Consider the following 16,380-nt stretch of genomic DNA (forward strand, 5'->3'; position numbering starts at 1 on the left):
AAGGTTTCAGCCATATCGCGACAGGCGTAAACTGACGAAATGTAGTATACAAAATGAACTTGATTGAAACCAGTCCCTGTACGTTCTGTTAAACAAGTGTCGAAAGCATAATACACATATTTTATGATGTGATATTGATAAAGAGATTTGGGGTAATGTTATTGCGTGGACTCAGTATATAACAGGCACTCTTCTTCACTTAAATAAGAAAAAGTACTATGTGAATACCCTGAGAAAAGAAATGATGAGCTCGATCGCACAAAAAATACAATATTTTCAAGACTAGCATTTATTTCACGTGTTAAAAAATGTAGAAATTTCATTCAGTTTACATAATAACAAGTCGAAGTAAACTTGTAGCGTTTCATTGCTGCAAGTTTGTTCCTCGTACCATATGCTTTTCAGTTGAAGATGTTATCTATGTACTCATGGAAACAAATGCGTCAACGCATGAATGTATAATTAATTAATTAATTAATAATTAAGTGTTGCATGTTTCTTTCCAGGTTTCTGCACAAGGTACGTATTGTGAGTGAAATTCTGGAAATAAATAAGGAAACACTTGTACTTTCATGTGTTCAATTATTCGCTTCCATGACTACATATAGTTTATTCCATACTCCCAGTACATCTGGAAGTCTTTGATCAATATCACAATTCCAAGAAATGTCCAGAAATAGTGGACTATTCACTGTACATTGACTTTGTATGAAAAAAAAGGAAGAAAAATTGTCAATAAAAAAGGAAATATTGCACACAGCATCACTGCATAGGCTGTTCGAAGAGCGTTAGGACGGCCTGCAATAAACCAGTCTAGTCAAAACCAGACGGGGGAAACTGACAACATTTTGACAATATTTTGACCTATATTATGTGCATATTGAGGCATGAACTCACTTTCCTGTTGTCGCAATAAAAGGCTTATGATTCATTACGACTTGCCGGAAATCGAACTGAAACTCCAAACAGATACAATTTGCCACATACGGAATAAAAAGAATTGCTCCGTACATCTAAAATGTCGCAAGTGGTGTTGTCACTGTTTACCGAACTTCATTCAGGATATTCGCAAAGAGCGCTTCAAGGTACATGCCACTATGTTGTTCGTTTGAAATAATATTCGACCAATAGAGGGCTCGAGACTTGATTTAATGCAACACTGCATTAATTCATTCGAACGTTTTGATTCAGCATTGTAATCTAAATTTAAATGCGTATTATTTTTTATATATACGTTATACGGTAGCTTCCCTGAGGGCTGATAGCTGGTATCAGTTCCTAGAGAAGGGTGGCGTGACATAGTGCTTTTAAACAGTTGCTGCATCTCGCAATCGCTAATATATGTTTGAACGGAGTATCGCTAATGAGGAGTAATAAACTGTTCATGACAGATTTAGTAGTAATTCGAAGCACAGTCAGCAATATTTCATGACAAAGTGATCACTACGTCATTGAACCGTGAGCAATCTTTCATGGTGCTGTCAAGTAAACGCCATTGCACTATTAACAGTGTACAAATATTTCTTTTTAAGGAAGCAATATTCAGTGGTACCGTCAGTATTTTTAACTGCATAGTCAGCAATATTATATAAAACATTCAGCATTATTGTATACATACATCATACAGCAATATTTTATTTCGCTCTGAGCAATATACTAACACATCTTCACCGACACTCTCCAACATAACAGCAATAGCATGCTTAATTGGAGAACATCTTGAAATTATCACTGTAAACGTCAACATGTTCAAATGGCCAACTACAAACTGATTCTGATTTCATCGACTCATTCCACGACAGCACATCACGACGCAAAACACGTTATTACTGAACTCATGTCGTAAGGAAGGAGGACAAGATGAGAATGAGCAAAACAGATTGATGCCATGTCAAACAGGAATCCGAGAAACAAAGCTTGTTAATGTTGTTCTAATTAAACAGGGAACGTTAAAGGGATACTTCAGACACTGGTTTTATATATAAAACATTCCTACAGCGTTGTCTTGACGACGACCGTTGCAACTGTTTTGTTGGCATACGAGAAGTTAATGACTTACGACATGTCGTAATTTCAGTACTTAACGCAGAACTACGCTTGTCGTAGACACTATACTTTAACGGTTTCAGATGCAGATCGTCACAAATTATGTATTGGAGATATTAATTGATTGGCTGACTGACTGACTGACTGACTGACTGACTGATTAGTAAATGCATTTCACTTTATGAATGCGTAGCATATATACATACCATCTCAACAATACGCACGTGGGCCGTCAACGAAAGCTGGATGTTTTAATTAACAGGACGGAGAAGAACAAACATCAGTGTGCGTGTTCATCACCATATTGCAGCCGATCGATGAAACTAATACATTGTAGGTTAATATACATTCTCGAGGCAGCAACACTTTGTCAAATACGTCTACGTGGAAGTCTACGTAAACGTCGTCAGCTGTCACTGGCCAGCTACAGAAGGCTATCAACAAAAGGTCAAGGTGTTGGACAAAATCCCTCTAATAAGCCTCATATGTCAGGGGATCTGGTACACACGTTGGGGTGCCACGTGTGTCCAGCACGTGTAGTTTGTCTTGAATTACACCGTAAAGCTACGTACAGTAAGCCGGAAGGTTGAAATTAATATGTGTCGTCATTTCCAGTGATCATTTTGTCAAAACTGATTGTATCAGAGCTGATACACTGTTGTTGAGAATGATGCATTATATTGTAACTCATGTTATAACCGACGGTACACTGTGCCACTTCATTGTTTCGCAATTGAAACAATATGTGGAAACGTCCGTTGTACGTAAATGATACATCATGGCGTAGCCGCTTATATTATAAGCGACATGAAACATAGTACGTGTATCGGTACTGTACATAAAATCTCAACTGTTTTAGTGTAGTAAATGATACTGTAGCATTATTCCACAGATGGCAGCGTGATATATGACACTTCCTCCCTCTTCGTTGTATCGCTTTTTTTAATTAATGTCGGAACTTACGAAGTGTCGTTATTGAAAACCTTTGGCGTAAAATAGTACATGACAAGCGGTGCATTTCATATTCATGTTACGAGGTATATTATGTTGCACTTACGTCCTGTCGTAAATTGCAATTTTGTCGCAATTGACTGATGCATTGTGCCCCAACGCTATTTTGTAACTGTTACGTAATGTCGAACTTACGTGGCCGTAAATGATACGTCATGCTGTAACTGATGGTACCCGATAGATACATGTAGTCCTTTACTAGCTGTTTTGAAATTGTTGCTGTACGTCAGAACTGATACCTTCTGCCAGAAATGGTATTTCGGTACATGTACGAATATCAGTACCCTGCACAACGTAACCTGGACGTAGAATAAACCGCATTTTGTTGTGCAGTTTGCTTACACAAATACTAGTTACATTGTAAAATACAAACAGGCGTGGGCTCAACATTCATGGACTTCGTTCACACAGGGACCGTTCAGGAGAGTGTTGGTGGAAAATATGACGAAGAAGCATGTACAATGTGAATGGCACGCCGTCCTGTGAAACTTATGTACAAAGTAAGAGACCCCACCCCCCACCCCCGTATGTCACCTACAAATTGATCCCCACTACCACCACCATAACACCATGACCAGTAAGCAAACTATTATGTACCATGTTGAGCCCCCGCCGAGGACGTGTACATAATTGAACACCACCCTACCTTCCCAGAGCAAAGTGCGTGACATACCTACCCACACACACCACTACCACCACCACCATCCCAAGTCCGCTCCCCAAAAACATCATCATCGTCTAGCCATAGATTATGAATGTACCCTAATAATGTTGCGATATATTTTAAGATTGTATTGTTTTATAAAGACAAGTGTGCTTGTAATTTCAGAGGTGGCCGGTACCCTCCGTCCGACCTACATTACTTGCAATATAACATTGTCCCGACTCCTCCAACCACAAAATTAGCTACCCGTCCAGCCTGCTGGTCTCCATACCCCGATTCAGTCTCCACGCATATCCAACCCGGGTGGGATCTAGAACACCCTGAACTCAAATCGTCCTTTCACCAAGGTACAAAACACATGTACTTACCCTCAGGGTTGACAAGGAAATTGGGTTGACAGTCGTGATAGGGGTAACTTCACCGAGACCCGCAAAGCAACACCATTCCAAAACAATACACCGCTAACACACTACTGGTTAGCTACTCCGAACTTGTAGGCAAGCTTGACAAGTGATATAAAAACAGGCCACTTGATGGGGGATAGCGCACTGTCAGCGGCTGTGAGAAGTGTCCTCGGCACGTGCTGAGCTGTCAAAGACCCCCGTTTTTCAACTACCAAACACCATCACAAACAATCACTCTCCAGCTGGGAGAGACAACAACAATTTTGCCTGGAGATGCATACGTTTTACCGTACAGGAGCGCGTCAAACGGATTCAAGAAGTTGGTACGTTCCCCACTAGCACAAGTAGAATTAATGTAAGCATCTCGGCTCTGTCTTAAATAAAGACGATGTGGCCTGACTGTGGATATCGACAGGACGGCGTCCTTTATTGATGGAAGTACAAGGTTTTAAATGTGGGTGGTGATTAAAATCACCTGGTTGTTTATATAACGCCGGATACCATATATACTGCCCTGACCTGACGGCATATCCCAAGAGACATAGGTACACTAGAATGTTTTAAGATCAGATGTTGTATGTTGTATAATATCATGTACGTCAACGTATGTGCGGGGGTGAAGGTATTCCACAGTAGTCGACGTAAGGGATTATTGTTTGATGAGCCAGGAGGGGATATGGGGATATAATGATCAGTAATAATCCACGCTGATCCGGTAACAAAGTATGACATTATATTTAATGCTCCATATTTGTGAGTATACTCCATGATTCATTCCACCCACGCTGTCATGTGACGGCTGTAGTAGGAAAGGTCGACACAAGCTCTAGGTTACTGTGCCAACGCTTATACACAAGAGTTGCATCTGATGACGTATTTCATACGGGACTCTCAGAGTAGGTGTCCGGGGCGGTTACGGAGCTTTACCTATTAACAGGAGAGAGAGAGAGAGGGGGCGGGGAGGAGAGAGGGGGTGAGGGAGAGACAGACAGAGAGGGGGGCAGGGAGAGAGAGAGAGACAGAGAGACAGAGAGACAGAGAGAGAGACAGAGAGAGAGACAGAGAGACAGAGAGACAGAGAGACAGAGAGAGAGACAGAGAGACAGAGAGAGAGACGTCAGTACGTCGTCGGTTGATAGAATGGTTTGTTGTTTGACGCCGCACTCAGCAGTATTGACGGTCGCAAAATAATCGAGACTAGACCAGAGAGTGAGAGAGAGAGGGAGCAAGGAAGGAAGGAAGGGAGTAATCTACGACATTATTTTAATTCAACGATGCTTTTTTTTGAAATCTCATTGGAAACAGTTTGCGAATCTATTAATGCTAATTTCTTAAAACGACTCAGTGAAGCATTCTTAAAATATCTGATATTTATGTTCTTCGGGAGAACACACACAAAATATATTGACTGATATTGAAATAGCCTCTGTTACCGAATGCTCAAGGCTGACCAATGTGGTAGCGATCTCACGAGGCAGTGGCAATTAGAACAACATTAACGCTCTTTAAACTTGCTCTCATTCTTTGATTTCTGTTCGGTTTGTACTGTTGCATGGCAGTTCACGAACAAACTCCTTATGTAACCTGTAAACATGAGTTTTATTCCCCAAACCAAGGTTCGTAATCAGAGAATGAAATCCTCGAACACTGGATCCCCTCACGAAAAGGGACGCAACCCTGCACATCTTGTAAAACATCATGAATTCTAGTTTTAACCCTAGTTGAAATGCATGTTGTCAGGTGGGTTTAAGATTTTACTTGTCCTTGTAAATCTCGGATTGGATGACAAGGATTTATTCATCAGACTGACAACAAGTCCCAATTGATAAATATGAATTCATGTTCCTTTCCACTCTCAGACAAGAAATGGCTCTTCTCACAATGCTTTTGTGGCGGTCATTCGACTGTCATGATTTGCAAACTATGTTGTACGAAGAACATGAACATAATTATCTATATTAGCAAGGTGGACGTAGAGAGTTCTACGTGAACAGAAGAATACTGACGGACAAAAGAAAGTAAACACCTGTTGCATTGGGCTTGTTAAATGTTATATGGTGTTTGGCAACAAATACAGCTGTAGGTATGAAAATCATAGAAGAAAAAACTTCCAAAAATATTCACAGTGGGTCTTCCAAACAATCCCGCCAAACAGGTGTATACTTTGTTTTGAACGTTGCCATGTTAATGTGATCAACTCACCACAGCACGTGCTCATCAAGACTGCTTCATACCACGTGACTTCCGGTTAATGTGAATTGTTTGATACCTTTAGTGGTCTCCATCTGAAACACAGTGAGTGAATACATTGTTTTATCAAACCTGGCAAGAGGTCGCGTACATCGGTTGTATTTAATCTTGTGTGACAAGTGGGTATGGATATTTGTCGAGGCTTGTTGGGTAGATCTGGGTTCGGTTCTCTATATGAGCACAGTGTTTGAAGCTATTTTCCTTGGTTTGATGTTGCTTGGATACTGCTGAAAAAGCCATTCCTACTCATTCATTTCATTCATTTTAGCAATAATTCTGTAACACTAGAAATGGAAATACACAATCGCTGGGAATCGAACACGGGTCTTCTTTGTGACGAACAAACGCGTTAGTCATTGCGCTACCCTATCCCTTTTGTCATATATAATATTGGTTGTATTCACAGTTGACAGGAACAAAACAGACCCGAACATAGCAGTAAGATATAAAAATGTGGAATTTCGTTACAACTGAATATAACTGCATTAACCTAGCAACCATGTTTTGTCTCTCTTTACCAATCTAGATGAAACCTACGTGTAACCTTCAGAAACACATTGTTCTATCTCCAAACGTCAATATCGGAATGTAACGCGAGGACACTGGCGTCAACAAACGGACTGAGTAAAGGTCCGTGGGTTGAGTCTAACGAGCTGAACTCAGGAAATACTAGAGGTATCACGAACATTAACTATGTAATGCTTGTGCCTTAACAGAGACGTTTGACATTCGTTTATATTCGTTTATTGTGTGGAGAAGAGGTATTTCATGGATCATCTTGTTTTTAAAGACACTCCTTAAAGAAAGGCTTCCGACAAACAACAAAACAACAAAAAACAAAATAATGACCATGAAGTGCAATCTAACACAAATGAATCAAATCATCGCGGAGTGTAGTAAAACAAGAGATCAACTCTACAATAAAATGCACAATTTTTGTCATAAAAATAAAAATGTTGTCTAGGAAATTGTCACCATTTATTTGTGCGTTGTCCCAGTATGCTATATTGCCGATGTGCAGTTAAATATTAACTCTCACTCACTCCCAGTTTGTTACGAGGGCGAAGTGGCAACCTAAGTGGGGGAGGGGTATGTGTTGGTATTTGAGCGGTCTGCACAAGGCCAAGATATGTTGGCAGAAATGTGTCACCCTGGATGGTGACTATGTAGAGAAGTTTCAAGGACAAGAAATCCAAAATAACGTTTGTACCCTGAAAACGTCTTGGGGATAATTATAACTTTTTGATAACACTTCGTATCACTGAACATGCTTAACCAGCGAAGTTCGTAAAACGCGTTTCCCACCAGTTGATAGTGCTATGTGAACCTTGTTGTGACTGTACGGAAAAGGAAGTCATTTCAAAAACACAAGTTGAGCATGCATACACTCGGGTAACATCTCCATAACCCATCAAGGTCCGAGTTAGACTATTGCCCTTCACAAGCCCACGCATATGCTAGTCGTAAGAGGCGACTAACGGGATTGGGTGGTCAGCCTCGTTGACTTGGTTGACACATGTCATCGGTTCCCAACTGCGCAGATTGATGTTCATGCTATTAACCCCTGGATCGTCTGGTCCAGACACGATTGTTTACAGACAGTCGCCATATAGCTGGGATATAGCTGAGTGCGGTGTAAAACTAAAGTTACTCACTCACTCAACATCTCGATGAGCTATAATATTGAGCTTTATATTTGATGTGTGTGTTGTTGTTAATGTAAACAGACAAACTACAAAATGAAAAAGTGTACTAGTTGACCGACATGACTAGAACCCGATAATAATTTACTTCCAGTTTGTTTGAGTTTATTGGAGCATGAAACTTCACACAACAAGTCAATTCATAATTAACGTCATAATAGGATACATAAAAATAACGATGAATCACATGCTCTCCTTTGTCGCAGTCTGGGTTCGCTGAGTTGTACGTTATTTCACCCAACATTACTCGGCTACGTCTCATGTGCAAGGGATGTATACGTATTTGTCGTTACGGACTGTCAGACTATATCTACGTATTCGTGCCTGTAAGGAAATCTGCTACACAGCAGATGTTAAATTCTTTTCTTTATTAAGCAAGTACTTGCTTTTCTTTAAAAAGTAGGGAACTCTACTATCAATGTTTGATTGATGAAACTGGGAGGTATATGGGATTGAATCAATGTTGATAAAATAATAATGGATGTTTTTTGAATGCATCACCACATGGATCTCTTTCAAAGCAAAGCTGTTCGTTCAGTTATCCCCCTTGTTAGGTGACTGGAGTATGACATGAAAATTTCAAGTTTATAATTTTCAGTCAGTAGTGTGTGATTTGACCCTGAAAAAACTGCACAGATGCAAGAAAATTGTCGGAAAAAAATGGTCTATAGTGATTTATGGACCGACCTGAAAAACGTCAAGATTCATAGAGACACCTCACGCACGTGTAGGAGGCTCCCACGTGGTGCACGTGCTTCCCATGCATTATGTTTGCGTGTTGTGATAACGTGAAATGATTCTGCATACACAAGATGAATGTCATTATAACGTTCGTCAATGGGTTTTCTTTCAACCAGACTTCAAAGTTCACGCTCTTCTACTTCTTTGGAATAGTATACTATCTTCATATACATCTTGTCTTCAGCGAACACAAGGGTGGGTCATTACTACTTGTTCAGAAAAAAAAATGTTGTTGGCCAATACCGCTGCGATGTGTTTTATTTACTCCTTAAACACTTTGTTTGTTCAATACTTCTTTGATATCTACCATCTGTATTAGGACGCATGTTGTGAGGGACAAAACACGCGTGAGACCCAGCATCTGTTGAGTGGGAAAGTACGACGGTCAATACTTTCATTTCTTAATGTGTGTGGACCTATTCCTCGTGGTATAAATTATCAGTTCATCAAAAGACAGATCGATAACGTTTTGCCCGTTGTATATATTTTCCGTTCATTAAACGTTAGGTCGATAACGCTTTTTTCGAGGTTGTTATTATGTGTCGTGTAAGAGTGTTTAAGAAGTCGATACTCCCTATCATGAATATAGCTAGACCTCCACCTGCCAACAGCTCGTGCTTAACCATTCACTTGGAATGCATTTGTATCGGTTATTTTTAATGTATCTGGTTTGCATCTTCCTGTAGCTCTTCCTCATATTATTGATTGAGTGAGTGAGTGAGAGTGTGTGAGTGAGTGAATTGTTTGACCTGTGACCTATGCATGGAGAACCGATATCCTTACTGACTGCAACCATGAGCTGGTACTTTTGGTCAGTGTAGATGAATTTGCATCAGCTTGTTTGTTTGTCTGTTGTGCATCTTCGTTCCCAGCAATATCTAGACTGTACGACGGCGATCAATATATAATCCAGACCCGACAATACAGTGATTGACATCATGAGCATCGGGTAATACATTGCAGATAAAATGCGACGATTAGAGTTTCAGGACAGGCATGGACTGTTTATTATCTGTCTGTACTAACGGGATCAGGTGGCTGATTCGGTTGTCACGGTATCCCAAAAGCGTAGCTTGAGGCTCATGAAGTTGATCACTGGACTGTCTAGCCCATGCTTAATTATTTGCAGACCGTCGCCGTTCGCTGGAATATTGCTGCGTTCGGTGGAAAACAAGAAATATACAATGCAGCAAACATATTGCACGATGACACTTCTGAAGCGTTAGTTAATATTACCTGCAACGATTCTACACTCCGTTGTTTCTGTCAACCTGCTGTTGACTGGACAGCGATATTTATAATGCAGTGTGTAAGTGATAAGGTCATGGACTAGGGAGTTTTGGGGGAGGTAGGGGGATGAGACCAACAGTGCCAGACTCCACGCCACCCACGACTCCGGCGTTAGGAGGCGAAAAGGAATTAAATGGAGGATATGAATTATATTTGCTCAAGTGGACATTAACAGCATTAGCAGGTTCCGCTTGTCCACAAATAGATTCCTGCCATGACCTGGCGTGTCTGCAGCGTCCCTTGGGGTCGACTTTTTGTGTGAAGCGAAACCTTATTGGCAGTTGATACAATTACAGTCAAGCCAATATACAGACTGGCTAAGCACATAACGGGACTGGATAGCTGGGATGAGAACACAGCCACACGGCCGGGCAATCGACTCAGGGTGAGAGACAATGAGAGACAGGATGGATGTCATGATAGACACAATTAAAGACATAGTAACTGACATAAAGAGGAGCGATGGGAGACACGCTTGGAACCATTACAAGATTCAAGATGACTCTTTCGGCAATGGTCACAAAGACAATCAGTTGAGGACACAAGGCTAGATAACGACTTATTGAGAGATACAGTGATTGATCGAATGGGAAATAGTGAGTGAGTGAGTGAATGACTGTGAATGACTGAGTATGGTTTTACGCCGCATTAAGCAATATTCCAACAATACCATTGCAGGGGACATGAGAAATCAGAAATCAGGCTTCACACATTGTGCCCATGTGGGGAATGGAACTCGGATCTTCGGCGTGACGAGCGAACGCTAGTAGCCTATATAGCTAGTAACCTCTAGCCTAGGCTATCTCTTCAACGCACCCCCAACCCCCTATTCACAGCCCTCTAGTCACAGGTTTACATGTTTACATACACGAACAGGTGTCATCAGTACACCCGCACACCACAGTTGCCAAAGATTGGAATCGATTTCGAATATAACTCATTCAGGTCCCCACAGATATGACAGAAATAGATCTAAATTCGACAGGAAAACACATTCACTCAGTGAAAGTATTTATGTAGATTTGGAACACTAAAATAGAGACCGTCAACTCATCTCCAACTCGGTATTTGTTGTGTACATACTTCCACAGTTGTCTTCTGTTGCCAACCTATTGTCTATATGTTCAATAGAACCTAATCAGATTGGATGGTGGCGCACCTGCTTCTGTGTTGTAGGTTACATTGATTGTGAAGGTTAACTAAGATATGGGTCGATATCCCCGGGTGTACCGACCCTACTCCACACAGAAGGTACTGAGATTACTTGCTCAACAATAATACTTTTGTTACATTCCGAGCTTCAAGTCTTGAGGCTCTAGCATGGAAGCCCAATCGATGGTGCATTCAGAGGTAGTGTCTAATTATTTATCAGAATCGACACACTGACTGTCCCGACCTTCTTGAGTGGAAGAAATGTGGACGTCTTGTCGCGTCCCCGCCCTCCCGGGTTTGGGGGAAAATCTACATCCCTCTGTGTGAGATTCGTTACCATTGATCTCCTAAACATGGCTCTAAGCCTAGCACGGCCTTTGCTCATGCAGCAAGCGGCCTTTTAGTGGTAAGGAGTCTTCCTGTGTGTCCCTTAAGACAATGCCGATCCTTGGTATTGAATACCAGTAATGGGAACATCTCTTGGGTAACGTCAAAGTTTATTGTCACTTACTTCGTTTTGCAGAAATGAAATTATTTCCGTTTATACATAAGTGGCTCTCATTGAGAATAGTGATTATTAGCTATACCACGCATTTAGGGTGTTTCCGTTTGCTGGTTTTAAATTCGCGCACAGTGGACCCCATTGTGGTTATAGGGGAATCTGAATGTGACTTTTCTGTTTCTCGTATATATTATTACCCAAAGTCTACCTTGACGCAATTTGACGCAATAATCTGGCGGTACTGTCAGACACCATGGCACTTTGGATTAAAACTACGTTCTACTGAACGCTGACCTTCATCATCCGAAATTGTGCGAGATCGAGCGATATCTACATGTTATATCACCATAGATATAGGAGCCATTGAACTGTCATAATTCTGTTACAACATCACTTAAATAGAGAACACTAAACTATGCCCCGTGTAATACCATATTTATGAAACTAGTGAATGGTTTGGTATCTAACGAGTGCAAGCGAGTTTGATACCGATACCATTCACGAGTTTCATAAATATGGTGTTACACGGGACACAGCTTCATATTTTATTTATTACTCACTCAACATTAGCAAAAAAATATCGAGCTCAGTTCTTTCCTAAGAATTCAATGAGTGTGGTGACACTCAGTTTTCCGCGAGTTAGGCAAGGTCTATTCTTATTGTGACAGAGGTATTAGGATTGTGACGTCATAACTGCAAAACACTTAGACGTCATGCTACTACACAATGAGTAATAACTTTGTAAAATTATGAAACAGTGATATCTTCCACGGGTTAGTAATAATGATGCTTTGGCATCGACAAGAACATAGCAGGCAGTGCTATGACGTCACAAATCTGATGACACCAATATGCTGTTAAGTCATTAGCTGATGACGTCACAATGAATGGCGTCACTGAGATCATTGCCCAAGAACCTTAATCGTCATTACACGATTGACACAAAACTCCATTGTACGTTTTCACAACCGCTGCATATTTACAATAAGTCGGCAATCTTTCCATTTCTCTTTTCGGTAATTGCTGTTACTTATAATGATTGTGTGCCATCATACTGTATTCACACAATGTTATGACATGAAGACAAAGTCATTTAGAGTTACACAGTTGGAATGACCCAATGATTGTGAGCCATCATACTGTATTCACACAATGTTATGACATGAAGACAAAGTCATTTAGAGTTACACAGTTGGAATGGCCCAATGATTGTGAGCCATCATACTGTATTCACACAATGTTATGACATGAAGACAAAGTCATTTAGAGTTACACAGTTGGAATGACCCAATGATTGTGAGCCATCATACTGTATTCACACAATGTTATGACATGAAGACAAAGTCATTTAGAGTTACACAGTTGGAATGACCCAATGATTGTGAGCCATCATACTGTATTCACACAATGTTATGACATGAAGACAAAGTCATTTAGAGTTACACAGTTGGAATGACCCAATGATTGTGAGCCATCATACTGTATTCACACAATGTTATGACATGAAGACAAAGTCATTTAGAGTTACACAGTTGGAATGACCCAATGATTGTGAGCCATCATACTGTATTGATACAGTGTATAAAGACAACGTCATTGAATGGCACAGTGGTTATGTGCCTTCACAGTGTATTGACACCGTAGTATGACATAAAGGAAACGTCATTTAAAGATATGCTGTTGGGATGACACAACGATACGAGCTAGTATGCTGTATTGACACAATTTCATGACATACAGACATACGAGGTTGTGAATCCTGTAGGCTGTGTCTGACTACCGACTCAACTTCAATGCCAGTACGATGCTATATCACAATCTTGTCAAAACGATGCAAAAATGCAGTACTGAAGTAACACATTACAACACTAAAGGCCCGGCAGGGTAGCCTGTAGTTAAAGCGTTCCCTCATTACGCCGAAAGAGCGGGTTCAATTGGGTACAGTGTCTGAAGCCCATTTCTGGTGAAGTCCACATTGCAGAAATATTGCTAAATGCTGCTCAAAACCATACTCACTCATCGCACCTTTAAAGCAACGATGCAGTGAATCATCCATACGCAAAGCAAGATACAAGGTGGATGATGAGTCAGTGATGTTATGACACAAGGTCAAGTCGACGCATCAATAACTCCACATCACAATGTGCCATTGTATAATGACACAGTGACGTAACCATATGCTACAGTGTCAAAGTGACGCAATACCACATGATACAAGGTATGTAAGAACACATGACTCAGTATCGCATTGTGTTACTGGCAAAATAACAGTCACGATGAAAGAGCATTTTAGTGACGGAAAAGTACAACAATAAGTGTATTGACGGAATAACACAAAGATGCCAATGTGGCACAAGGTGTCAGTGACCACTAACACGATTATGCAACACATGCTTGACACAATGACACAATGACACGCTGCTGTGTGAATCAGTAACACAATGTGATAACGTCTCAGCGGTTCAATAACAAATGATTGATATAAATTAATAACACAGCTGTTGTCTTTTAGTGACGAAACAACCAGAAGGTCCAACGACACAAAGTTTAAGGAGCAATAACACGTTGACATCCTGTACGCGCGCGAAATAGTTTCTAAATTTTGCTGGCCAGTCCGGCGAGCTATGCTTGAAAAATTCTAACCTACAAACTATATTATTAGTTCGAAATTTGAATATAGACAGTTTCATCTTTTAGCTGATAAAATGATGAACTTTCTTATCAAACCATAATCTTGCATGATTTAGAAGTTTTTTATTACGTAAGAGCCCGAGAAAACCATTTTCAATGTGATCCTTATGAATATTCACTAGCCACTGGGGTAAATGGCTGTGGAGATTCACTTGCCAAACTGGATTTTTACTAGCCACGGGCTACAGGGCCATTGGCCATTTCTCACACTGTGGGTGACACAGACACAATGATACATAAAATGATGCGAAGTATCCGTGACGTCATAGCATATTGCCCCAGTAAGAACTGACACACATGGAGGCTAACTTCAAATGAACCACACTGCATTATAAACAAACAAAAAATAACAGCCTTGTCTTTATCGATCCTACAAGGGTTCTCCAACACAATATTTATCAAATTCTCATTTTTATGATAAATCTGTCAAATAATTTTGAGTGTTTTAGGCCGTCTATTTCCAGCACCGTACACGCGATCATTGATCGAAATCGTCAGACTGCACTCAATCGTGCTTCAACTCAGCAAACATCCCTACAAGGGTTCCAGAACAACTTGTCCTCTGTGACCAAGGAGCTCCCGCAACTGTCGCTGTGTTTAAACACTTAGCCAAAACACAACCACAAGTCGTAATTGGGTCACTGTCTGCCCAGAGACCCAGAGATGACAATCAATTCTCAGTAAAAAGTGCCCCTACATAAATACCGTGAGGGTCATCTTAATTGTACAAGATGCAATTAGTCCAACAGCGGCATCCTGCTACACCTGATTCACATAGCGATGGAATCAAACTTGTGCATGCCAGCCCTCTGTCAAAATGGGACTTTATTTAATTACTGCATTGCGATCGTCAACCAATTATCTTTCATAATTGAAACCGCTGCCACCACATGTGAGTGTTTACGTCGACCATGTTGTCATCTAAATGTCAGCATGCTTTGAAAAGGTGAAATTTCTTGTCATATCGTATTTTCCTGAGGAGGCAGATCGGCGTTGAACACCAAGAAGATTCGACATAATCACCATTGACACATTTATAACGTCAGTACATATCAGTTATAAAATATAGAGTATGATGTGCCATGGCAGAACTCGAATGTATGGCGACGGGCAATAGATGTGGTCAGTTTGCAATGGACACTGAAGAAAGGGCATCAGTGAAGAGTACTTTTCATGGACATTAATTAAACACAGACATTGCCATGAGCAAACAGGATGGGCAGGACCAAGCAAAAAGGATCCAGGGTAGGGTAACAGGGGTGAGTCATTTTGTCGGAACAGCCAATGAGAGGGCAACAACGATGTCAATAAACATCCATCATAAGGTAACAAGTACTGGGGACACTGGAGGTTTCAGACCAGCCACTAAGGTAGTGGTATGTTTTTGTTACTGTATGCCAACTATTACTATGTTAATGTAGGGAGTTTCGAAATCTAAGCCCAGATCTGAACCCCCCGAATCCCTACTACGTAACTTTTTTGTACGGGCAGCCAATCCGAGGGTGGCAACGACGGGTACATTGCCAATAACATCTCCTCGTAGGCAACAAAGACGCGTACATTACAAAGAACATCTTCTCATAGGCAATAAAGACGGGTGCATTGCCAAGAACATCTCCTCATAGGCATCGATGATGGGTACATTGCCAAGAACATCACCTCATAGGCATCGATGATGGGTACATTGCCAAGAACATCACCTCATAGGCATCGATGATGGGTACATTGCCAAGAACATCTTCTCATAGGCATCGATGATGGGTACATTGCCAAGAACACCGCCTCATAGGCATCGATGATGGGTACATTGCCAAGAACATCACCTCATAGGCATCGATGATGGGTACATTGCCAAGAACATCTTCTCATAGGCATCGATGATGGGTACATTGCCAAGAACACCGCCTCATAGGCATCGATGATGGG

General features: G+C 40.9%; 1 protein-coding gene across 4 annotated transcripts in view; it reads right to left on the bottom strand.

Moving 5' to 3' along the window:
- LOC137259880 (cholinesterase-like) overlaps nucleotides 1-16,380 on the bottom strand; it is a 75,069-nt gene that overhangs the window by 45,137 nt on the left and 13,552 nt on the right. For 2 of the 4 annotated variants that reach the window (XM_067797515.1, XM_067797514.1), the window contains exon 2: nucleotides 6,328-6,410. The gene's annotated coding sequence lies outside the window, so the exon portion shown is untranslated. Of the gene's footprint in view, nucleotides 1-4,089; nucleotides 4,294-6,327; nucleotides 6,411-8,765; nucleotides 8,813-16,380 lie in introns of those variants that run through there. The other 2 variants (XM_067797516.1, XM_067797517.1) reach the window with 2 other exon arrangements.

This window comes from Haliotis asinina, chromosome 13 (assembly GCF_037392515.1).
Source record: "Haliotis asinina isolate JCU_RB_2024 chromosome 13, JCU_Hal_asi_v2, whole genome shotgun sequence".
Taxonomy (NCBI): domain Eukaryota; kingdom Metazoa; phylum Mollusca; class Gastropoda; order Lepetellida; family Haliotidae; genus Haliotis; species Haliotis asinina.